General features: G+C 40.7%; 1 protein-coding gene and 1 long non-coding RNA gene across 12 annotated transcripts in view; one reads left to right on the forward strand and one right to left on the reverse strand.

The window, feature by feature from the left end:
* The window catches only part of LOC310754123, a 33,792-nt gene extending 12,707 nt beyond the window's left edge, over positions 1-21,085 (reverse strand). The window contains exons 1-3 of one of the 3 annotated variants that reach the window (XR_014543629.1): positions 20,993-21,085; positions 19,057-19,139; positions 3,711-4,295 (exon numbers count right to left, since the gene is read on the reverse strand). This is a non-coding gene — a long non-coding RNA (uncharacterized lncRNA). Of the gene's footprint in view, positions 1-3,710; positions 4,296-6,025; positions 6,238-19,056; positions 19,140-20,992 lie in introns of those variants that run through there. The other 2 variants (XR_014543630.1, XR_014543628.1) reach the window with 2 other exon arrangements.
* The window catches only part of LOC310754106 (uncharacterized protein), a gene marked incomplete at its 5' end in the record, with an annotated part of 138,910 nt that overhangs the window by 29,471 nt on the left and 83,077 nt on the right, over positions 1-26,362 (forward strand). The gene's annotated exons all lie outside the window — the stretch shown is intronic.

Raw genomic sequence — 26,362 nt, forward strand, 5'->3', positions numbered from 1 at the left:
AGCATGTTGGACGCCTTCCGACCTGAGGGGCTCATCTTCCAGCGTCATAACTTTTATATGCCTGTTGCCTTTGTCCATGGAGTTTTCTTGGCAGGGATACTGGAGTGGCTTGCCGGTTCCTGCTCCAGGTGGATCACGTTTGGTCAAAACTCTCCACTATGACCTGTCCATCTTGGGTGGCCCTGCACGGCATAGCTCATAGCTTCTCTGAGTTATTCAAGCCCCTTCGCCACGGCAAGGCAGTGATCTATGAAGGGGATTAATTATTAATTATTAATTCTATTTATCATGTTATTCTTGGTGGGGGGAGAGAGAGAGAAAGAAAGAAAGATTGCTTTACTGTCGTGACTGTTGCATGCGTAGATGATAGAATTACCGTATTTTTCGCTCTATAAGACACACTTTTTCCCTCCTAAAAAGTAAGGGGAAATGTGTGTCTTATACGCCTTATGGAGCAAATGCAGGCTGCACAGCTATCCCAGAAGCCAGAACAGCAAGAGGGATTGCTGCACAGCGCTTCCTCTCGCTGTTCTAGCTTCTGGCTTAGCCGCACACAGCCTCTTCAGGGCAGGGGGAACATTCATCCTGCTGCTCTGAAGAGGCTACACAGCTATCCCAGAACAGTGAGAGGAATCGCTGCTGGGCTCAGTCAGCCTGCTTATATAGAGCTCTAGTACAATGTTACTGTAGCAACTTTCTAAAACCATCCGATCACTGAACGTCACTTTCGATCCTTCAATTGCATAACTATCTACAGTATCCCCCTGCTGCCCCAGGGTGAGAACTTCAGTACATAACACAGAATAATTTTTTTCTTGTTTTCCTCCTCCAAAAACTAGGTGTGTCTTATGGCCTGGTGCGTCTTATAGAGCGAAAAATACAGTAATCTTAAAAAGAAAAGAAAAAGCTCCCTAAATGCTGGTGCTAATGAGATTCCCAAGGCCATGTGGGGTAGTTAAAAAATGACTACCTACAGTAGTTGGAAATCAGTTTTCCTCACTGGAGTTGGTAATAAAGGGGCAAGCCTGATTAATCTCTTGGGGAGTTCCTGGTGACAGGAACCTGGGGTAGTGGCTAGACTGGTAATCTGGGGTAGTGGCTAGACTGCTGGAGACTAGGGTTCGAATCCTCACTTAGCCACAAAGCTTACTGAAAGGCTCAACAAAGCCCAGCTAGTCTTTGCGAGACTAGCAAAAGCAGCGTGGATCTGGCAGTGCAAATGCCTTTTGCATCCTGCTCAAGCCTCTCTCCTGTTGGAGGGTGGGTTAGAAGGATGCAACAGCTCACAACACTGTTGTGCCCCCCTAAAAAACTGCCCCCAGGATGATGGCACCCCCAGCCCTGCCCATGCTACGCCTCTGCTGAATGCTTCTAGATTCATAACTTTCTTTATTTGTCTATTTGTTTTATTGTATTTATGAGAAACCATTACTTTTTAGGAGGGAAAAAGTGTGTCTTATAGAGCGAAAAATACGGTAATTCTATCATCTACGCATGCAACAGTCACGACAGTAAAGCAATCTTTCTTTCTTTCTCTCTCCCCCCACCAAGAATAACATGATAAATAGAATTAATAAGATTTCTAAATATTCCTCAAGTATTGCAAAAATAGAATCTATCTGCAAAGCATCCTTGGCTCATCCTTGGTGCACAATATATAGCAATGTACTGAAAACTGAAGTGGTTTGTTATTGCCCGCTGACCAACTGCTACCTCAATCATATATGGCTTTCTCAAGCACATTTGACCTTGCCTTCTCAAACTAAAGTTAATTAGATTTTTATTGGACATAATGCCCACATATTTTTGGTCCCTACCTAAGGATTCAAGTATATGTCAAGATGTGCATGTTGCTGAGCACTGTTCCTGATAACCCTGCATGCTTGTTTTCAATAGCTGAAGTGCCCTGATGTCACAATAACGCTGTTAACCCTTGCAAGTAAGTCAAGTTGCTTAGTAAAGCATTTGCTCTGATTTATTTTGGGGGAAAGCATTTACCCTTCACTTTCCATAAAACAAAAACTTGGTTTTTCATATTTGTTGCAGAAATGCACCAAATCCACTTTAATTGTGTAGTGTGAGTTTATGTGATTGAATCCCACCTGCAAAACAGCAATGGTCTGAAAAGTGCCTCAGTAGCCTGGCCTTGGGTTTAAAAGTTATAGAAACTCAGTGGGTGTGATAGAGGCCTAAAATGCATCAGCCTCTCTAAATGCTGCAGAGTGCTGGGCTCGCAGGAGCACTGTGAGTGTGCCCCTCAAAGCAGGGTGTTATTGGCCGCATCGGCTGGCCGGGCTCCCCACTTAGCTCCAGTGGGCAAGGGTTGCTCCGGCCATGCACCACACCACCATGGCGCCCCACCCTGGGCACCAGTGAGGAACACTCCGCCACTGTCAGTCAGGCAGTCTTCTGTCTCTACACCTGTAATTTTTTACAAGTGTTAATTCACCTGTAATTCTTTGGGAAAGAAATTACGTTGAACACAGCATCTGAAGGTTTTGAATGAAGGTCCCTGATCAACAAAATGAAGTGATGAAATTTTGGCTTTGTTTTCTGAAAGCAATGGGTTAAACATACAGGTATGGTTCAATATACCGTGAGCAGTAGACGGTGTTTCCAAAATATGTGTTTCAGTGTCTCTCTGGGGCACCTGACATTTGTCATTTTTACCATTTAAATATTTAAAGAACAGATTGTTATTTCTGCTTTAACCCGAATTAATAATTTATTCTGGTGTCACAGTGCTTAGTCCAAGTTTTAATATTATTATTATTATTATTATTATTATTATTATTATTATTATTAATAATCATCATCATAATCACCATCATCATCATCACCCAAAACAGCAGACGAAACCACAAGGTTTCACAACTAGCCAATAAGCTAGTACCTAACAAAACTGTTTAGTGTAAAACCTCTAGAGAGCACTTTTTCTCACTCCAAAGCATTTATTCTGCTCTATCAGTAAACATTCTGAAAATGGGGATTAAAAAAAGGAAATGTGGTCAACCTACCTTTTGTCCTTTTCTCTAAATTGTTAATGCTTTTCCACATAGCTAGTGAAAAATCTCCCCCTTCCGCCTTGTTCAGTGAGGCATTTATTTTTTCTATGCTGTGACTACATAATGAGGACCCGCTGAGACAGTATGTGTAATGCATACTTGTGTGCGTGATAACCATGGGAGCTCAGACTTTAATCATAGGGCTCTGTTTACCAAGGCGGGGAAGAGGGGGAGAGAAAAGAGTTATGTGGGTGTTCTGATGTTGCACTGTGGAGTATTCTTTAAGAAGCAGGATGTGACTTGCTTTATATATGATTATTGAATGTCCCACAGAAATGTGTGTGTGATTTAGTAGGAACAAATAGTCAAAACACACCACCTTTTTTCAAAGAAAGGTGGGTTTTGGGGTGTGTGTGGTTTTTTGGTGGGTTTTTTTTTGCAGTTCTCCATTTTAGTAGCAAAAGGCAGTTTGCATTGTCAAGAGTACATTGGCATGTAACACCAACCCCACCCCCCAGCCTGTCTCAGCTGACCTGTATATTTGTAAGCTATGTGAGCAAAGAATTATTCAAAAACACATAGTCAATTCCATCCACTGGACGATATGTAGGGGGTTAAACCAGATACTTTATTATGTTTCCCTAAGATTTGAGGCAGGTAATGGACTTTTTTGGGTGGAGGGGGTGCACTAAAAAGAAAAAGAAAAACAATTAAAATGTATTTTATATAGGAATAAAAAACATTCCATGCCTGCTTACTCACAGCTATTAAAAGGCAACCCAAGCAGGAAAGCCAAAAAGTGCTTCTGGAAGTGGAAGGTAGAGAGTCTGTCCTTAGTGGACTGCATCTAAGGAAAGGGTGGCTTGCAAGAATTCCTCTGTTTTTCTGTCCTCTTACCTCTGCTGCATGGGAGATGCCCTGTTGGTAGATTCACCTCTGGTGGAGTATGTGCCATGATGACTCAGGGCACGGCCTTCTCAGTGGTATCACCCCAGTTGGAACCACCTCTGTGAATTTGATCCCTCCCTCTTATTGGTGAACTTTCAGTCCCAGTTGAAGGCATTTTTATTCATTCCAGGCTGGTTGTAATGGTTAGAGTGTTGGACTAGGATTGTGGATTAAGAGGCACATAATGTGACTTCACTCAAATGAAGAGGAAGTAGATTTAAACTTTGTCTGTGTTATGGGTTCTCTCTATGGGCAAATGCAAAGTAATCACTGACATTGTATAACCAAGGTAAGTTGAAAAAGTGAGGTATCACTGAGTGTGGTCAGCATATTGTTCACACCCTGAAAAAGAGAGGTGACAAGATCAAACAATTTCATCTTGGTTTTTTAATGTTTAATCTGGCTGGGGTAAGCTAATACGGTGCTATTAAAACATATATTTAGCGTTCTTGTGTTATACTACAAGTTGTTGCTTTTTGTGGGAAGCCTCGGGATGAGGCAGGCTTTAACATATCCAAATAAATAAGACATCCCCAAGAGAGAGCAGCACTGTCTGCAGACATTAAAAGCAATTCAGAAATATCTAATTTGTCCTTAATAAAAACCAAAGCCAGAAACATTTTTTTTCATTGGCATACTTGCTGTGTCTCTGAGTTGTTGCAGCTTGTAATAAACTATATATGCAAATCACAATACTGTTAGGCAACAGTGCAATGTTTTTTGCTCCCTAAAATATGCAATTGGTTGTAGTTATTAAATAGGCATGACAGGTCATTTCTGATAAATAAGGCCTAACAGTATTTTCCCTCCTCCAATCCCTGTTTACTGGGGACCATTTTGGTTTTCTTGTAAATCGCTGCACCCAGTTTTGCTTTTTGATATTTTCTGGAAGTATTTTTTTTTGTAGGGGGGCGAGGAATATGTTCATGTGTTCATCTAGAGATGTCATTCTTCAGGTCTCATCCCTCTTCCCAGAGATGCTCACTAGTGCTGAGTAGATACATCATCAGTTTAGTCTAGTGCGCATAAATTCATGCCTGAAGAATACTGAGGCACCATGGAGTGTAGAGCCTGCCGTTAAGATCCTGCAGTAATCCTTGGTAAAAGAATATGGCCACATACACACATGTACGTGTGTGTGTGTGTGTGTGTGTGTGCGCGCGCACACGCACGCACGCACAAGGAAGATAGAAAACAATGTACACTACATCCAAGAATGAGGATGCTATGATGCTATGAAGAACTCAGTCTTGACTGTATCCTAAAAAGAAGACAACAGTTCTTACTCAATTATGTTTTGAGATTCAGGATGGAATGCCATCAAATTGTAGTGGACGATGTAGCAGGGTGTTTGGGGATTTTCTTGGCAGTGGGGAGGAATGGAATTTTTTCAAGTTTTTATCTGAGCCTTTTTAGTTGCAAACAACAGATGCAAAAGTATCCATTCATTAGATCCTTATTTTTTTTAAAGCTTTCCCTCTTACATTTAACCACTTTGGTTCTTTTTCTACTTGCTTATAACTTGGGCTGTCAGATGATTAAAAAAAAAGTTGCTTGATCAAATAGCTGTTAATTTGATTTATATAGGCATACAGGAAGATTTTAGGCTTAAATTTAGGTTGTGAACCTAAATTCAATTTAAAAAGATGTGCAGAAACTAAAACTTTTTGTTCCCAGGCAAACATCTCAGGAAACAGCCCAATTTCTGGGTTAACATATTTAGCATTGAGCTGAATGTTTATAAGAACAAAACACCACTTAGGTTGCCTCCCTGTGCTTGCAGTGCAGACATTAGTAATAAAAATTGATGTGTGGAATTTGTCGAGTTTCCTCCTAAGCATGATAGAAAGCCCTTATATAAACAAAACTATCCTGTGGTGGCAGATGCCAAGTGTCTGACATCTATGATCACTTAATGTCTTCCCCCCACCTTCAGTGTTCATTCTTGAGATTCCCAGAAATATATTGGTCCAAAGGTGTTTTACCTCACTGGAGAAGTTTTTGACTCTTTGCTTGGTCTTGATCTTTATTCTCATATTTTGCACTATTATTTTTTTTTAAAAAAACCCTTATGTGTGGTTCATACTCTGATAAAGAATGTAATGTTTCACATACAGACTTGCTAAGTCAGCATTCTGCATAGGAGAGATGACTGTTAACATTCTTCCAACTTGCTCCATGGATGGAAGGTTTTCTTAATATCCGGCATCTGCCTCCTAAAGATTGCATGATGATTCAGTTGTTCCTTGAATAATATAATGTGCATGCCTTCACAATCTTACTGCTGCTGATTAAAAAGAATCAAACCTATAATTATTTAAAATCTGCCTACTTTGCAAATAAATTTCAACATACTATATTTTAAAAGTTTAAACTAATGTACTGATGTTTCAAAATTAGATTTAATTCTTTGTTTTGTGAACCCTCAAAACTGCAGTTTTCTATGGAAGACTCCTGGGTGTCAAAGGTTATTATAGTATAGAATATAGAGGTGGATTGCAGTCAATTTATGGCACTGCTTGTTGCATTTTGTATTTCTTTATACTAACTTTGATCATGCACTGCTTGGCTACTTCAGTGATGGAGAAATGTTCACATCTTTTTCCTCTCTGCTGTTCACACTCTGTTGTAATTTTTGTTATGTGAATTAATTTGCTGATCTAGGAAAAATGACAAGGCGCACACACAATGCAATCCTGAGCACATTTACGTGGCAGTAAGTTTGCTCTGGTTCGCCAGAAGCGGCTTAGTCATGCTGGCCACATGACCCAGAAGCTGTCTGTGAGCAAACGCCGGCTCCCTTGGCCTGTAGAGCAAGATGAGTGCCGCAACCCCAGAGTTGTCCGTGACTGGACCTAACGGTCAGGGGTACCTTTACCTTTACCTTTAAGTCTAATTGAATTTAGTTTTAATTCTAAGTAAACATGTTTAGGATCTCACTGCAGGGTGTTTCACTGTTGCCATGATTTAAATTCAGTGAATGTAATTCTTCTGCTGTGGGTGCAAATTCTCATCTTGGTACCCTTGTTTACCATTGCTGACAAGTTACTTAGCAGCTTAGGTACAGCAAAGTTGAACTTGGATGATCTTGCAGAAACCTCTGTTATCTAGCAAGCACTGTTTTTTAATTAGCATGCAGAAAATATCAAAACATTGATTGAGCAGACTTGGTTCATGGAAAGTCCATTAAAATTCTTTAGGGAGACCTCATGATTTCAGGATTTAGGAAGTCCTCGTGATTTCAGAGTATTAAACCCTCTATTTTAAAAATGCAATTCCAATGAGATTTATTTTAAAAATACTTCTCTATTTCTGCTACTCTTTCCACCGCCAAATCCTTCCTCTCTGACATTTGATATAGGTCACATTCACACCATACATTTAAAGCACATTTAATACACATTTAAAGCCCGTGGTTTCCACCAAAGAATCCTGGCAATTATATTTTGTTCAGGGTGCTGAGAATTGTAGCTCTGTGAGATGTTCCCAGGATTCTTCGGGTGAAGTAATGTGCTCTGAATGTGTGGTGCAGAAGTGACCTTAAGAGTTAAGTGTCTCTTTGCCTTAGAGTTCAAGTGTCCACAACTCCCTCATAGGGGCAAGACATACTGAGAGGAGCTGCTGTGCCCATTAGGCCTGGTACTCCTGAGCAGGCCTTACTTAATAAAGAATTAACTTCACTTTGTGTGAATTCTTGCTGGTTGGCTCCCTGGCAGAAAGGCATATAGACTGGAAACTTTTCTTATGTATTCAAATATTATGTGTGCTGTTAGAGTGTATTCTCTTAAAAGCTCCCCGGTTCAGCTGCTTTCCATCATCATGTTGGCTCACTGTTTCACACTCTGAAACAGTACAGAAAATGAAATGGTTAGTTACTAATTGAGTGGAAAATATACTTATTTTTAAATCTGTATAATTGTATGTTCATCTCTGAAAATATCAGGATAACTTAAGCCTAATTGGAAAGGAGGTGTCATTTTAATCTATGAGAATTCACGATGCTCTGATACAAAGGATACCAATTTCTTTTTAACACAAATTTGAACCTATTTATCCAATCTCCCAGTAGCAGCCTGATCTGCAGTGTAACGTTTATAATCTCATTCTTATCATGATAATCACATGAAGGGTTGGTATTATGTTACGTATTGGGCTAAATGCAGATACAACTGGTGATTGCTTTACCATGGTTCAACCACAGAATCTCTCTCACACATACCTTCAAGAGTATGAATTGCTACTTCTGGCCTTAATCATGGGTCTTTTGGCAAAAGCAATAACTGGGCTTTGAAATGACAATCCCTGGTAAGCCCTAATCATAGGATCATAGAACTGTAGAGTTGGAAGGGACCACAAGGGTCATCTAGTCCAACCCCCTGCAATGCAAGAATCTTTTGCCCAATGTGACAGTGCTTGAACCCATGGTCCTGAGATTAAGATTCTCATGCTCTGTCAACTGAGCTAATGTTATATGTTTAATGTTTCTGACATGATAGGATAGTTTGCACAACATGGAAAGTGAAACAATGGTTAACCAACACAATACAAATGGGAGGGCTCTCGGAGAAGAGTTTGCATCTGGTTTTAACTGCCACACTGAGGGCTTATCCATGCTTCTTATCTTTTGCTCTTCTCTTTTGAGACACCAGACTGCACAGTATTGTAAACCACCCTATGATCATTGGGAAAAGGGCGGTGTAGCAATAAATAAATTACAAATTATAAATAAGTAAGTAAATTAAAGCTCTGTCTCCGAGCACTCTTTTATTTTTTATTTTTTGCATCAGAAATCCACTCTTTAAAGCCAAAGTGCAGCCAACAGCAATTCAGGTTTTCTTCATATTGCTGTTTGGTCTGATTCAGATTCAAAGTGGGTTTATGTGGGGAGAGCTCTGGAGCAAAAATATAGAAAGAGGGCTTGGATACAGAGCTATAAAGTGTGGACAATACCTGAAAAGCATGGAGGAAATGTGAGTTTGGATAAGATCCAAGCTAAACCAGAGTTTGGCTTAGCATATCATCTGAACTGGGAGTCATGGTTAAGCTTTCTTCTCACTAAGCAGAAACTGCCCAGGTGTAGAGGGAGTGGCAGAGCAACAGGAGAGAACGTACAGTTTGTTAGAAGAGCAGTCTAATGTTATATGTAAATAGATACTAGGTGCTTCTGCTGGAGTGTGTTGGATTGTTTACTGTTGATTGTTGTTCCTTGTATAAACAAGTGAAAACAATGAAGTATTGTGGGTGGGTGGAGAAGAGCAGTCTTTTTAATTCCAACAGTGCTTGTGCACCTTACAAAATAAATGGGATTGCTGCATCATGATATTTTTGAAGACAACAGTGTACTTCATCAGATACATGGTATTGGGGAAAACATAGCATAAAGTGTTGAAGAGGTTCCTAAACTTTCTAAGCATTCCTTCTAAGCCAAAGGCATAAAGGCAATGAAGAGTCCTCAAACACCTTAAAGTGTAGCATATTAGTAGCTTTAAGTACGAAAGAGTTTCTCTGTTTTCCAGGTGAAGTGGCTAGTAATTGCAAGGAGGCAGAGACCACTGCTGTCAGCTCTCACTTGCATGCTTCCTTTAAGCATCAGATTGCCCACAGCACGGATAGATAGCTGGACCTTTGGCCTGATTAATCAGGGCACTTCTTAGAGGTGTCATCTAATCATCACACATTTCATTCTGCTTACCTAGCAGGGATCTGCTCCAGAGTGCTTCTGCCTGGGTGCCTTTTAAGACATGTGCTACTTAAAAAACACTAAACGCTAGTTATTATTTGTGTGAGAAAGAGGTGGTCAGTGGCCTGAGGCAGAAAGTTCAAAATGCATTCCCATTCTGGTAGTTCATTATAGATTGGCTAAAATGTATTTTTCTATTTGTAAATCCAAATGTTTTCATTGCAATGGACACCTAACCCTTCCAGTCAAGGATATCAAATTCATTTATTGTGAGGACCATGCCTGTGCACAAACATCAACACTACAATAGTTAAAAATATTAAAATTCATTACATACTATGCCAACAAAACCTTCTTCCCACAGAATAGAAAAGGAGGGAAAACGAGCAACGAGTTAAACAGACGATGAAGGGGTCTTTACATTGTCGTCCATAAATCTTTCCCTGGCTTTCATGGCCTTCATCACAAAAACCGCTACCACATGGGTAATGCGTGGGTTTGCATCAACTAACAAAAATTTTACTCTATCTTCAGGACTGGTTATAGAATTGGGTATAATTTGCAGCAATGCGTCTCTAAAGCCCGAGTAAATGGGGCAATAGAGGAGGTAATGTGTAAGATCCTCTTTAAATTTCATAAGGCAAGGACATAAACGGTGTTCTGCTGGGGTTTTTGTGTATCTACCGGTCAAATAAGCAGTTGGCAATATTTGGAACCGTGCCATAGTAAAAGCTCTCCGAAGGGTGGGATCAGTGATCTCCACCAAGTAGTTGGCACAGATTTTGACTGCTTTTACTCGAGGGAACCAGTAGGAAAACCCAGAGTTTTTTATCTTAGTGGAGTCCAAAAAGGCGTCTTTTTCAAAGATCCATTCCCGAACTTTATCAGGGCTCCACAATTTGAGAGTATTAAACTCAGGTAGGTTGTATCTAGATAAAATGTCTAGTAGATTTTTATGCCAAGTGGTATTATTTTGTAATGATACAAAGGCTTGTTTAGCCAATAAGGTGTTCAGGGCATCTATGAGGTTGGTGAAAAAATGCAGGAATCTTAAGTGGGCCCTGGCAGACACAGAGGGTAATCCTACTTCCACTCTTAGGAAAGCTGCCGGAGTGCTCTGAGGGAGGCACCTAACCCTTCACTGCACTTCTTGTGGACATTAAAAAACAAAAAACCCCAAACACTCTATGTTTCTGAGGCTTTTTGTTTTAGTAACTATTAATAATAAGATTTTATTTTTATGATATGACTATGTCATTGAATTAGCTGGTCCTAGTAAAATGTTTGCTTGCTTGCTTTAGAAGTATCAAAGATGCCAACAAATAAGCTTTGAATACTGGAAGTTGCCAGGGAAAACTTAAGACCCATTGTTTTGATAGATCCTATTGTCAATTGTCATTTACGTAATATAATGTACTCCATCTCAGCTAACAGATTCATTGAATGCCGAGACAGATACTTACTTCTGTATGTATAGCTCAGCCACTTCTTCCTTTGGTAACTTTTAAGAAAATTAAAGCTCTACATAACTGGGTGGGGTTTTTTACAGGATTATCGATGTTGAAAATGTTAGAAAGGCCAGCCATAGATGTTTCAGCATCATTGACTTATATACAGAAATTTGAAAATGTTAATTATAAAATAAGCCATCAACAGCTAGTCAACTCTAGGAATGCATTGAGAATGGAGGTTAAGAATTGGGGCACAGATTTAATTATACCTAACCTGCTCTGGAGTTAGGACCTGAAGCATTGGATTCAAGTTACAAGAAAGGAAATTCTGACTAAACATCAGGAAGAACTTTCTGACAGTAAGAGCTGTTCAACAGTGGAATGGACTCCATCAGAAGATGGTGGACGCTCCTTCCTTGGAGGTTTTTAAGCAGACATAATGACCATCTGCCAGGGATGCTTTAGTTGAGATTCCTGCATTGCGGGACGTTGGACTAGGTGGGCCTTGGGGTCCCAACTCTACAGTTCTTTGATTCTGTGATAATGCTTCCAAAACGGTGTTGCACACACATTATGCTTTGACTGACAAAGGGAGCAGGTTAGTGAGAAGCACAGATAAGCACTTATATATGGCCAAATGGTGATAAAGGTTTTCATCTTGAAAGGGTAGGGTATCATCCTGCATACCTAGGACAGCATCCACCTGGAATGGGCTGTAGTTGAGTGACAGAGCACCTGCCTTCCATGCAGAAGGTCCCAGGTTCAATCCTTGGCATCTCCAGGTGGGGCTCAGAGAGATTCCTGTTTGAAACCCTGGAGAGATGCTGCCAGTCAGTGCAGACAACATTAAGCTAGATGGAGCAATGTTCTCACTACAGTATAAGGCAACTTTCTGTTCTGCACATCTCTATGGGGCTTTGTTGCCTTTTTCTTCTATGCATGCAGTAAATTCCTTCCCTTCCCTCCCAGGTGAATTGAATGTTGAATGTAGGAGGAAAACAGCAAGCATGGATGTTCATCTGGCATAAACAACATGTGTTTTCTTCCCTTTAAATCTACTCACTGCATAAACCTCAGATTTCTTGAGATGCAAATGTGTTTGCTCACAAACACAATGCATCCTTCAGAGGCCTGCTTAATTTTTGACAATATAATGTTAACGTTAGTCACTGAAGGCTTCAAAGGAATGAGCAAAACAGTAATATCTCCTCTGCACAGACACACTTGCCTCTTTTTTTATTGAACACTTTTACCCAACTAGGGGACGGCATATGCCTTGACTATAGATATACAGTGGTACCTCTGGTTAAGATCTTAATTTGTTTTGGAGGTCTGTTCTTAACCTGAAACTGTTCTTAACCTGAAGCACCACTTTAGCTAATGGGGCTTCCTGCTGTCACTGCGCCACCGCTGTGCGATTTCTGTTCTCATCCTGAAGCAAAGTTCTTAACCCAAGGTAATATTTCTGGGTTAGCGGAGTCTGTAACCTAAAGCGTCTGTAACCCAAGGTACCATTGTATGTGTTTGGCAGTGTACACACAGAGATAGATAATAAATTGTTCTGGTTTGACTTATGTAAGGGAAGAGGTAACCATCATTTATACTTCCTGTGCTTCAGTTTACATTCACAAACTAACTTGTGAGAAGGTGTGCCAGAGCACCATCTAGAACAGTGAGAACCATGTGTACAGAAGCTGTTAGGATGTGGGCATGACAAATGTATTTTAAGATCTCTGCTTTTAAGAAGGGCTCTCAGCTGCAGTCAGTCATTTAGCAGAACATCTAAGGCTTTGTTTCTGTGGAGCAGAAAATCAATACTTATCTCTGCAAGGTGTGTGTGTGTGGCTAACTGATGACCAGACTTTTTAATTTGTTAGTAAAGAAAGCAGTAGACTAACATGTGATAAGATAATCCAATTTTAGCAAGGCTAGTAGCAAGAATCCTCTTGGAACAAAATTACAGGCTTGGTGTTAAAAGTTTTATGTCACTAAAACCAGAACCGTTTCATTTGCTGCCTTCTGCGAATTGTAGCCTCAAGCGATAAATCAGTGTGGGTGGTGGTGGTGTTTTTTTTTCTTTTTTTTTGGTTAAGTACACAATCCACCTACCTAGTCCTGGGTTGCACTGTTTACATGTTACACACATTAGGAAATGTGGGGTTAAAAGAGTGTGATTTACCCAAGGCCACGTGTGAGCACAGAACTATGGAAGGGTCAAGTTAACCCTTGCTTCCATTAAGTCCATAGATTTTTCAAAGGAAATTGTATCATAAACTTGATTAGGAGGGAGGGCTACTATCTCTGTCTGACTGTGAGAAAGCAACTACATGTGAAATTAAATCACCTGTGGCCTGAATCAAGATAAAAGGTTTTTATCTTTTCCTTACCAGTGCCAGAGGCGGTTTTAGGGCAGCATGACCAGTTCTACCGCACTGGGCACTGAGCCTAGGGGGGCTGCAAGGTGTTGCAACTCTGATATAGTGAAATGAGCAGAATGGAAGGGGGTGGGGTAGGGTGGGTTTTGGCTTCGCACAGAGAGCTGCTGAAATTTGAAAGACCAAAGTCCACCCCTGCCAATGCCAGAATGTTTGTTTTAAAGTCATCACTGTTTTGTGAATGGTGATGCTTACTGTTTTATATACATTAAAGCTGCAGTTTGTCACAAGTACCTAACATATGGTTACCAGATTTTTTTCAGTGAATCCGGGGACAATAGGTAGACAGACTATATATGATTTCCATGCCCGTATTGCTCTTCCATGCGAGTAGGAAGTGCTAGAAATTACAGTAGCCTTTTTTTAAAAAAAGCTTTTACAAATTTGCCTTTTGATTGACCTAGGAATACTTTTGAAATTAATTGTTGCCAAGTTAGGCTTGCTTCTGCTGAGACAGGCAGTGAGCACACTAGACTGAAATCTGCAGCTGCAACCCTTGAATAAAGGATGGGAAATAAGTGGCCCTTCAAATGGTCGTTTCCAACTTCCATGACCCCCAACTAGTATGGTCAATAGGCGGGGATGATGGGAACTGGTGTCCAGCCATATCTGGAGGGTCACAGATTCCCCAACCACTCCTACCTGATGCCTATCTGATTCCTCCCACCCCAATGCATTATAAACTTTAAGCAGGACCATTACCCCTTTATTACTCGGAAGTCTTTGCTTACTGGGAGCATTATAAGAAAAAGGAGCTTTCAGGCACCATCCTAGATTATCACTACACAGCTGCCCCTTACTCTGTAAGGTTGTTCTTCCAGTTTAACTGTCAGTATACATTCCCTCAATTTCTACCCATTCTATTATTGAAAGAACATGTCCCTGGTCATTTGTTGGTACACAGCGAGTGAGGTTATGATGCTTGCCTGCTCCTGATAAGCTTATTTTTCCTTCAGAGCTGGAAAGAAGTTGCTGCAAATGCCTTGGGCAATAGCTTCTGTTTCTTGCCCCTATGATATATAATGGACACTGCTAAAAATGTTTTTGTTTTGAATTTTGCCATGGATTTTCTGCCCCTGCGCTACCCCTGTTCACATTCACTTGTAGGAACTGGGGACAGCTATTGGACTGGAGGAACAATATTTACTATTGTATGGCACATTTCAAAAGTTTTGAGAGCTCTTTCAACCACCCTGTGTGTTAGGTCTGTATTATTAATCCCATATTGCCAGATCGGGTAGTGGACTGAGTCTGAAGTAAGTGTAACTTGTTATGGCTTGTTTAGTGAATTTATGGCTGATGTGACATTTTGTTTGAGCAGGGATTTCATGGCTCACATGTTTTCCTGTGACATTGAACTATTTGGTTTCAAGATTTCAACACCCTCAATGGCTTGGGACCAGGTTACCTGAAATATCACCTCCTCCAATATGTAACAATTCTGATCTTAATACAGTGGTACCTCAGGTTAAGTACTTAATTGTTCCAGAGGTCCGTTCTTAACCTGAAACTGTTCTTAATCTGAAGCACCACTTTAGCTAATGGGGCCTCCCGCTGCTGCTGCGCCGCCACAGTGCAATTTCTGTTCTCATCCTGAAGCAAAGTTCTTAACCCGAGGTACTATTTCTGGGTTAGCGGAGTCTGTAACCTGAAGCTTATGTAACCCGAGGTACCACTGTATTGTTTTGGAGGTTCTCCTCTGAGTTCCCCCACCAAAGGAAGTAAGGTGGGTCACCACCAGTGAGAAGAGGGACTTTTAATAGTGGCATCTTGGCTACCAAACAGCTGTCCCAGCGAGGTTCATCTGGTACCCTCCTTTCGGTCCCTTTGGCACCAGGTGAAGATCTTTCTGTTCAACCATTATTTATGGACATCATATATATCTCCATCATAATATCTCCTTATTTTAACTTTTGGAGTATAGTGAGTTTTGTTTTTGTTGCTTTTTATTTTGGCTTGGGTTCATGTCTTGTTTTCATATTTAATTTGTTTTCCTACATAAGCTGCCCAGAGAATTTTTTGTTATGGAGCAGCACACAAATGCCATGAATTCATTTGTGGAGGTCTGTATGGTTACTTTTGTGTGCCAGTATAAGTGGAGAGTGTGACTATCAGAAAAGGGACTCTTGTATTTGAGAAGCTAATTAAATCAGACCCTAGATCACCTCATTTGCAGTTGTAGAATAAGAATAATAGCCATAATGATTATGATTGTCCCTGGTTTAGCACAACTACAGGTGTAGTGATTGTGCCCGGTGCACTTAAGCAGCAGTAATTACTTATTGGTGTGGAGCACTGCACAATGCTTCTCTGAGGAAATGAACCACACCTGTGAACTTATCGATCTTGAATGTCTTTAAGTTCAGATATCGCTGGAGAGAAGTGAGAAGGATGTGTGTGGCTGGTTGGTTGCAGTAGTTTTTTCTTTCTTTTCTGTTTCATTAAGGCAGAATAAAACTCTTAAAAGTTTTTAATGAGTTCTGCTGACATGCCTGCCAACTACTGAATTGTTCGTGGAATTCCAGTCTTGGATCAGCTTACAGTGATACCTTGGGTTACAGACGCTTTAGGTTACAGACTCCACTAACCCAGAAATAGTACCTCGGGTTAAGAACTTTGCTTCAGGATGAGAACAGAAATCGCGCATCGGCGCTGTGGCAGCAGCGGAAGACTCCATTAGCTAAAGTGGTGCTTCAGGTTAAGAACAGTTTCAGGTAAAGAACGGACCTTTGGAATGAGTTAAGTATGTAACCAGAGGTACCACTGTACTGTATTTTATTTGCTTTCCAATCTTGCAATGACAGTATAAAGCCATTAGATGGTGCTACTTTGCAACCATAGCTTCTCTATCTGGCATGCTCTGAAGTGACTGAGCCTGTTCTAGTACAGTGGTACCTCGGGTTAAGAACTTAACTCGTTCCGCCGCCGCACGATTTCTGTTCTCATCCTGAAGCAAAGTTATTAACCCAAGGTAATATTTATGGGTTAGCGGAGTCTGTAACCTGAAGCGTATGTAACCTGAAGCGTATGTAACCTGAGGTACCACTGTATGTTCATATAATCCTGTTCCATACTAGTCATTATGCACAAAAACGATATAGAAAATTGAAGCGAACTTTTTTTTATCTGAGAAGACCACAGCACCCTGAATACTCAACATAGCAGGCAAGGGTGGATCAGATTTAGGGCTCATACACACATCCACTGGTGCTATACATGGGTCCAAGCAGTTCTCCCCTTGCTGCCCTACTCTGCAAGGGAAAACCCACTCTTTAGTGATAGATCGGAACAAATGGCAATCCAGGGAAAACCTGAGTTGTCATTTGGTCTGATTGAGCACTAAAGAGCAGTTTTCCTGGGGTGGGTGGGGGGCAGCAGCAGCACAAGAGGAAGTGTGGATAAATCCTTGCTGCACTTTCAGTTGAAAAAGTGTACTGTCTTGAATATTAACTTGTTTGACAGCCCAGCATGGTACTGTCTCCTGGGTTATGATTCACATAAAAGGCTAATGCTTTGCAATGAAAATGACACTGGTTCTAAGTTCCTGGCAAACATACTGATTATAAACCGAAAATGGTAAATTAATTTAATTTTCTTATAGTGCTGAGGGCCACTGTGGTGAAGAATGAGAAGACACAAGATTCACTAGCAAACTTTGGTCCAGTCATGCTCTCTCAGTCTGGCCTATCTCAAAGTGTTGTTGTGATGACAAAATTAGGGTGGGAGAGAACCATGTAGGAGACAACCTTGAATTCTATGGAAAAAAAATAATTAAAAGTGTCAGTGAAGACTGCTGTTTAATGGCAATATCTTGAGAGGCAGCTGAACCTATGCCAAAAAAGGGCAAATTCATGCCAAAATCATGTTTCTGTTCACCATCTTGATTTAAAATGGCATGCAGCATCCAAAAATTGACCAAAGCTCCTTCCCCCATCTCGGCAAACCTTGTGTCACACTTATCAGCAGTAGCTCGATCGGTGCCCAAACTCATAGAGAACAGGTGGACAGGCAGGCAAACTATTTCCCAAAATATATAGATTTTTAACTACATGGAAACCAACCACGTGTCCCGAACTATGAATATTTGATTTATACTTGAGCAGTTGAGAAGATTCCCCTTGAGATTTTGAAGTTAACTGCAGCAAAGTTGATGATGTTCCATGAATAAAATGCCTCAAAGGTTGCCCACTTTTAATGCCTGTCTTCGGTCTAACATACATAGTTTTATTCTCCCATCTGAGCACTTCTGTCTGATATTACTGTATGGACTTGACTCTGGCCACATCACAATTTGCTAGTTCGCAAACTGTTAATTCAACTTGTGTTCCTGGTATTGCAGGAACCCCACAGTTGTTACAAGCCTTAGCATAACAGAATAAAGAGGAGGAGGGGATGGGTGTAATGGTGTGCTGCATTCTGTGATTATTCTGACAAACATTTCTTTGTGACATGGCTGTCTTCTTCACTCAGACTCTGCCCACATGGTACAATAGCTTAGCATCTGCTAGACATGAGGGGAGGGTTCTCATGAAATGAAGACGAGACCAGAATGTTACCTAGCCTGACACTGAGCAGTCAGTGAGGCAGATGCTACTGGAACATAGTGCAGACTTTTTACTTTTTCATGTTATTTTGCTGCTTTTTTAAAATAGCTTTTCCAGAACAATCAAAATAACATCCATGGATATTTTGCACATGCATATCATGAGAGAGTATTTTTAAAATACAGCAGGGCTACTAGTCATATTTCTGTTGTTCTTATTGCTCAACTTTTCCTTTATTGCGTCTTGTAAATTATGCTAGTTTTGTTCCCGGTTCTCATGTTGCTCAACACTTGATTTTTATTATATACTGTAAATCATATCAGGGTGTTTTTTGTCTACCAGTGAGTATTTTGGCAGCCTGTGGAGATTCTCCTATGGGTCGGTCTCTTCTAGTGCTGGGAAGTATTGAAGGGTGAGATCCTTTGGCGATGCTGTTTAGGCTCCAAATGTATAAAAAGTAGAATAACATTTTACCTATGTATCTGAACACTTAATGCAGGGGTGGGTGATCTTTTTCAGTTCAATGGCCACAGTGCCTTCTGGAGAACCTTCCAGGGACCATATGAGAGTGGTTGGTGGGGCCAGAGGCAAAGGTAGGCAGAACAGTGGATGCAACTCTTACTTTGTACAGCAGTCTACATTCCTGCAATGCAAAAGGTAAAGGTATACACATACATCCCCCACAAAATAGTCTGACAAGGAAGCATAGGGAGAGAGGGGGATATGTTGTAGTTAAACTCTAAGCACAGCAGCCTGTTCTGTTTTAAGAACTGCTGGAAGTAATATGATCCTGCACATACTGCCTGCAGTTGACCTAGGAACAACCCAGGGAAACATGAGACCATAGAAATAAGGGCTTATCTTGATCATCAGAACATTTTGCCCTTTGCATAAGCAGAATAAAATGAGCCCTGATGCAGGTACATCCCAACTCCTGTAAACTCCTTGTAACATCCTAAAACCTTGTAATACTGTACAGTGCACCATGTTTACCTCTCACTTGAATAGCATTTAAGGGCTTCCTTCTGGCATTTCTCCCTCTCTCTGACATGGATGTTGTAGAAGTTCTGATGAAACTGATTAAAACAAAGGGAAAATGAGAAGAGTGGTGAGGGAGATTCCTAGCTTTGGGCACCGTCTCAAAAAGAAGGTGCCAGAGGCAGATGTGCACAAAAGATCCTAAACATTAGGGAGATTAAAATATGAGAGGAGGTATTCTTGCAGATATATGCTGGGCTCTGGGCTCTAAAGGTGATAAGTGGAATCTTAAACTCAGCCTGGAAAATTACTGGAAGCCAATACAGGCCAGCAAAGTTTGTCTAACGTGCTTTGTCGCCAGTTCCTGGCGATAACCTTCAGAAATATGCTGGGGCAGCTAGCCCCGAAACAGCATACAAGTACACTGTACTTTGAGCCATAGTGGTGTTTTCCAACAGAGGGGCGGTATGAGAGAGGATTGTCCTCAGAATGCCACAAGTGCATTAACTCACCAAAGGACCTTTCTGAATGTTGCAAGTAGTGAAGGAAAGAGAGAGAGAGGTTTTTATTTTATTTTTCTTTAACAGTATTTATATTGCCACTGACATAGAAAGCAGATGGCCACAGTGGTTCTCCTCCCTTCCCTTATAAGTGGCACTTTGTTTTGGCATGCTAATTCTTCTTTGGTTCCCCAAAATAGCAAAACAGGCAGAGTCAATTATTTTTGGACTATGCTGTGTGTGGAGCAATTAGTTGCACATGGCAGTTGGTTTTTAATGCAACGTAGGCTCCTCTTCGGAGCTGGCATCACTTGGCTGTTCCTTTTATGACAGAAGGGGGCTGTCTTTGCAAAACTGCAGACAAATTCAGTAGCTTCTCCGGTTTTGCACACACTAATTAGCTCTTGCTAAGCAAGGCAGTTGGCCCTGCATTTTCAAGGTTTGGCTTTCAATACGTGCAAGGGTAAGCAAAGAGGTGGCAGGCGATAGTGGAAGGCTGACACACGGTCCTTTTTATTGAAGTGGGAAGGAGACTTCAGTGTGAGCTCTTCAGGAGAACTTTACTAGAGGTACTGGCCTTGAGACAAGCCACGTTTTCCTTCCTCTCAACTACCCAGCCAGTTCGGATGACACTCTTAACAGGGCAAGTGGCTTAATTGCACTGAATTTTTAAGACATCAGCACAACACAAGTCACACACATTCTGAGCATTACAAGTCAGAAATTCATTTTTCTAAATGAAAGCTATTGTGGGTAGATCCCTGCAACCATGAAGGCTCTAGCCAGTTGCCTCATGTAAGAATTCTTATTAATCTAGCCCTCTTGCTTCCTCATTGGCTGTAGGAACAGCAGCAATGATACAGTTCTTTGCTGACATCGCTCATGGTGAAGCAACACAGGTTTGTTTGTTTTTGTTTTTGTTTTCATTTTTTCATTTTTTTCTGCATTATAGCGAAAAGAGAGAGAAGACTTTAATTATTATTTTTTTAACCCCCTCTAATATTGATTAACAAAAGATGATGTTAGCATGGGCTGAATGCTTTAAATAATTATATTTTCTTGTTTTGTAATTGGCAAATGGAAAATCAGAAGTTTTTTGTTTGTATCTTTAATATATTTCTTTCTTTAATCTTTTTAAAAAATTCTCTCTCTCCCTCCAGAGATTGTATATTCATGGTGGTAGTGGATGGTTGATGGAGGAACCTGCATGAGAGACAAGATAATGTTGGTCTCCCAGGGTGAGAGGCTGGGAGGAGAAAGGAAATATCCCAGGTGAGAGCTGGGAGGAGCTACTGTCCTCTGTGGCTGGTAAGGGCTAAGTATTACTTTTAAGTGAGGGCTCCATACTCTACTTGTTTGATTTGTAATCTTTGTAGTTGTAATTTCATGGGAATTTTAAAATACAAAACTAAATGCCCAACTCTAATGCAAATGCTGATACAAACACCTACATCTGGAAATGATGGTCATCTGTCCTGGCAACACCTACATCCACGGCTGCCTGCTTCCTCAATCATCCAGGATTCAGACAAGAAGACAAATACAATATAAAAAAGGGGAATCATTAAGCTTATATAGACTTTATGACCTCCTTCCAAAGCGCAGACCCATAGACAAGGAAATGCTATCTGTTAAATTAGGAAATTTACCTCATACCCGGCTACAAGGCCTACAGATCTGGAGACTTCCCAATAAACTTTACAAACAAGGACAGCCTTGATGCACCCAGACATTTTTTGTGTATCTGTACACACAATCAACACCAGACTATAAGGGCTTAGTATCCCAGAATTACAAACTTCTCATAGAAATCAATATGGGGTCATCCACAGCACTCCAAAATTACTGTGAACCAGGCATTGGCATCCAAATAGAGGACCGGGTGTGGGACAGACTATGCGTAAGTAAGTCCTCTGTTAAAATCTATTTCAGCTAGAAACCAAGAAGCAACCTTGAAGGTTTATCTGTACTGGCACTGGATAACACTCTCATCAACTCCACACTATCACCTCAGTGCTGGCCTAGTTGCAGTTTACTGGGCATCGCCATCCATCTGTGCTCATTTCTGGAAAAAGGTCTTTGCTGTTTTGTCCTCTTATCATGGGCTGCAACCTGCTACTTATTCTGTAACCTACTACATACAATTTTAAAAGTTTAATAAATATTGTGGGGGGGGGGGGACCTAGATCTGGCAATACTCTGAATAGCTGCACATCTTAATTACATAGGCTGTCATTTAGAAAGCCACCCAGCCTATGCAGGAAAGTGTAGGGAAACACACAGGTCTGAGTAACTCAAAATACTGGAAACTCTTACTCCCAAAGAAGCAACAAAGATTCTTGTAGCAGCTTAAAGACTGAGGCATGTTATTGTGGCATATACCACAATATAGTCACAGAAGAATTTGGGGGTAGGGAGATCTATTTTGTATTTCAGTTAACAATATTGTTAAAGGTCTTGTGGGTTGTTCTGATCCAGTTCACCACCTGTCCAAAGGAAATACCAACAATTCTAGTCTTTCTCTCCTTCCACCAATTACTGTTTTTAAAAAACGAAAACCACCAGCAATCACTTCAGGGAGGACATGCTCAGCCTTTTGCTTATTACCCTTTTATCTGTTGGGAAGAGGGAAAATGAAAGAGAGAGAGATAGAGAGAATACATATTTGCTACCAGGAAAACCTTAAGAAAAGACAAATGTTGAACATTCCCTAACAGCTAGGTCTCGTCCCACTCCAATTTTATAGGTTTGAAGGGTAAGTGATTATATGTTCTTTTCTCACCAAGGAAAAGAATATACTTTTAAACTCACACTTGTTCTTGATGTCTGGTAATGATGCCACACAGTATGCCTAACCTGACATCAAGCAGAGCAGAGAGATAGGTTTCCTGCTGCCGGAGGCAAGTGATGTTAGTGGCACTGTTTGTTCACATTTTCCAGGAACATCTTCAGAAATTGATTGCATACTGCTTGCTACCTCTTTAGGATTAAGCAAAGAGATGTTCCTCTAGCCCACAGAAGGAAAAAAAATATATTCTGATCATAGACTTCTTGCTGTTAGCTAACTGGTTTGGCTGACGTGTATCTTAGCCTGTATAGAAATGCTGAAATGTTGATGTACTGAAGATTTCGAAGGCCATCATCTCTCACCCCATTTTAAAAAATAATTGTTTACATTCCCCCCCCAAAGAAGTACAAAAACGCCCTCATTAAATTATTTCTTGTTTATTCAACTCTACTCTCGAACTATAAATAATAACATTATATATATATATATATATATATATATATATATATATATGAGGGGGAGGACTAGATGAAGTGTTGAAGGATATTACTAATTTGTTCATCCTCTAATGATATATCCTTGACATACTTTAGGAAATCCTCTCTACATTTTGCAAGGTGGCTTGGTCCCCCCACCCTTAATATTAAAGCTGAGCACCACAAATCATCTCACTGATTAGATTGGGTAGGATCAGGGGCGGATCTACTATGAAACTAATGAAGCTTAAGCTTCAGGTCCCCTAATCCCAGAAGGGCCCCAGAAGCAACTTTATTCCTCATTGCTTAAAAAAAGTTGGACCCAGTAGACCCAATTTGAGTAGCATGACTCAAATGGATTAATTTTTGGTGGTATATATTTCAGCAGTCTTGAAACTGCGCAGGTGCTGCAAAGGCGAAGCGGCGTAGTAAGTTGGCTGTTCTGCTGAAGAGCGCTTAAATTCTTTCTGCATATTGTCTCCAGAAAATGACATTGCAAGGAAGCTCTCCAGTGATGAAACTGACTGTGAATATGTTGCTAGAAAATCCAGAAAAACAAACCATAGAATTTTAGAGTTGGAAGGGACCCTATGGATCATGTAGTCCAACTTGCTTCAATGCAGGAATCTTTTGCCCAATGTGGGGCTAAAAAACTATAAGGCATAAGGCATTTTTGTTTCCCCTACTGACTTTGACAGGTGAGATAATCCAGGACAGCCATTTTAATCAAAATCTGAAATGAAGTAGTTAATTTTTTTTTAATTGTGGTGATCTGTCATGGAACAACCCCATTGAAGAAGGTAACAAGGGGTTAGCCAGACCTCGTTGCTGGTTACAAAGGAGCCCCCATGACATTTCAAACTTCAGGGCCCTAAAAACATAGGTTCATCCCTGGTAGGATTCATCCTTGCTAAAATCCAATTGGGGCCCTATTGATTTAAATGAAGGGAGAGTCAAACAGATTGATGTGTCCATATGTATATGTGCATATATGCTGTAAGTTGAGAGCAGAAGTAAACAAAGTACACCACACCAGTGCATGCCACATACTACTAGTGGACAGCATCACTCCCACCAGTTGCATGCAGCAAACAAGAAAACAGAAACTTCTCTAACTAGGGAAGAGAGTTGTGTTCTTTTTTTCTTTCTTAGCACATTGATACACCACAATTGGCACATACCTATAAAACACAAATAGCTGCACTCTGGGAAGTTTGCTCACCATGTTGTTGACATACATTATTGACTTGGCTTGCATACAACATTAAATTATGGGTTAGCATTACATCCATGAGGCTCCTGCTCAGGATTTGGGGGAGGAATCCACTAAGATCAGATTCCAAAGTGATCTTATGTGATCTGATCATGATTGGGATCAGATTATAGGTTCCTTTCAGAATCCACAGCAAATACCACCTTATGAGGTGGTCTCAGGGCTGCAAGGCTGCATCTGTTTATGTAAGATATATTTCTTACATTTAAACTTTTTTAATGGGCAATTCAGTTACCCACAGCCTGAAGTGGCTAGCACGTGGGGTTCCTTGTTTCTGTGTGCTTTGAATGGAATACAGGCAGTTCCCCTGGGAGCAGCACAACTTGATGGCATTTCCTTGTTCTCAGGAGGAATTGTACAAAAATACCATGGCTGCCCCCATATGAAAATTGGGGGCAGCCATGTTGTTCCATACAATTCTACTTAGAATATTTCCCCACTTAAAAATCTGCACAGAAACAGGACGGGACAGACTTAAGTCCTGTTCCCATGTAGAATCGGGACAGACCATAATTTAATGGGTCCGTAGATTCTGGCTCATGGACTCCCTCCTTCCCTCTCCTCCCCCAGCACAGCCACACAGAGGAGATGGGGAGGTTTTGCTTCCATTTTCAACTACTTGTTATGTCCAAATCAAACTGGTTAATGCTATCTGTGATATAAGGAAACCCAACTTCAGCACACTTCCCTTTAACACATGGATTGGGGAACATGTGGGTCTCCAGATGTTTCTGAACTACAGCTCCCCATTTTCTCATCCTTGGCCAGGGTGGGGCTGGTGGAAGTTGGAGTCAAACAACATCCAGATTTCCATAGTTTCCCCACTCTAAACTGTAGTTAACACTAGCCATAATTCTCAGCTCAGATTAAACAAGTAACCATGGTTAGTTACAATCAGCTGTGGTTTAGAAGAAGTGCATGTACCTGAGTCTCACCAGACTCATTCCCATATGCTAAAGTATGGTTCAGCATTAAGTCTGGATGCAGCCACTGATTCCCCTCCATAATGAGGAATCCATATACCTGGAGACAGCTGTATATTATGCTGGTTAGCTAACAACTCTTGTCCTGCTGATCCCAAAACAGGTTTACTATTTTTTACAAATGAGATACACTTTTTAAAAATAAAAATGAAGTTGCTGTGTTAATGGATAAATGCTATAAGAATATCATTCCTGCACCTTTTTTTTCTTTGTAAAGACAGCAGCAGCAACAACAACAACAACAAAGCAGAACATTCATTTTGTAAAATGTTGTAACACTCAAGAATAGGGAAGAAGAATGATCACAAACACCAGCCAATCAGGGCTGCACAGCTGGCTCCACAGCTTAATTTGCAGGAGCAACAAAGGCCTGAGGAAGCTGGTTTCACCTCATTAGTATTTTTTTTTAAAAAGAGGCCATGGCAACTGCTATTGTAAGGTATGTTTGAATGCAAAGATAGGTATGACTGGGGAATTGGGCCAGGGCATCATTTTTTGTAGGCTACTAACTTTCATGGACTTGGCTGCAAGGCTATGGTGCTATGCATGATATCTGATCAATTAAGCACAAACTGTGTAGGCAACTGAAACTCCAGGACTGCTGCATATTTATCAAATCACTATATAAAGCTTGGGTCTTTCTCTTTAATAAAAGAAGAGCATAAACAGCATAGTATTCCTTGGTGTCTGAAGTGTTTATTAATATCCTTCTGTTGCTACTTCCCCAGAGGATACAAATGAGAGAGTGAATTTAAGTTTCTTTAGTTAGCCTGGCACCTGCTTCTGAGTCCCTTCTCATGGATGTTAGCCTGTCAGCTCTCTGTTTGCAGCTCCCATTGTAAGATGTACCTATCTGTTTCTCATGGAGGTATGTATTTTCACACCCTTAAATACTTGTCTGCACTTTAGGTACAGTTACACTGTTGCATGACCCTTAAACATACATAAAACATTGCCAAGCAACCCAGGATGATAAAAACTGGGATCCAAACTGCACGCTATGCATTCTGATGTGAGTAAGAAATCTTCACTTGTGTAGTGGCTGAGAGACTCAGTTGCAAATCAGAAAGTCAGATCAGAATGGTGCCTTCGTCACGAACACAGTAGTTGGCTTTAGGCCAGCTACTCGCTGTCTTACACATTTCATCTATGGTATGGGAGTTCTGTCTGCTGACTTCCCTCAGGAGGCTTAATAGGGTTAGGTAAGGACAGTGACTTGATGATACATGCAAAGTGCTCTGAACACTTGAAAGCACTGTGCAAATATTAAGTATTGTTATGTATGTGTCAAGGGGACAGTT

The sequence above is a fragment of the Podarcis filfolensis genome (genome assembly GCF_964270895.1).
Source record: "Podarcis filfolensis genome assembly, chromosome: Z".
NCBI lineage: Eukaryota > Metazoa > Chordata > Lepidosauria > Squamata > Lacertidae > Podarcis > Podarcis filfolensis.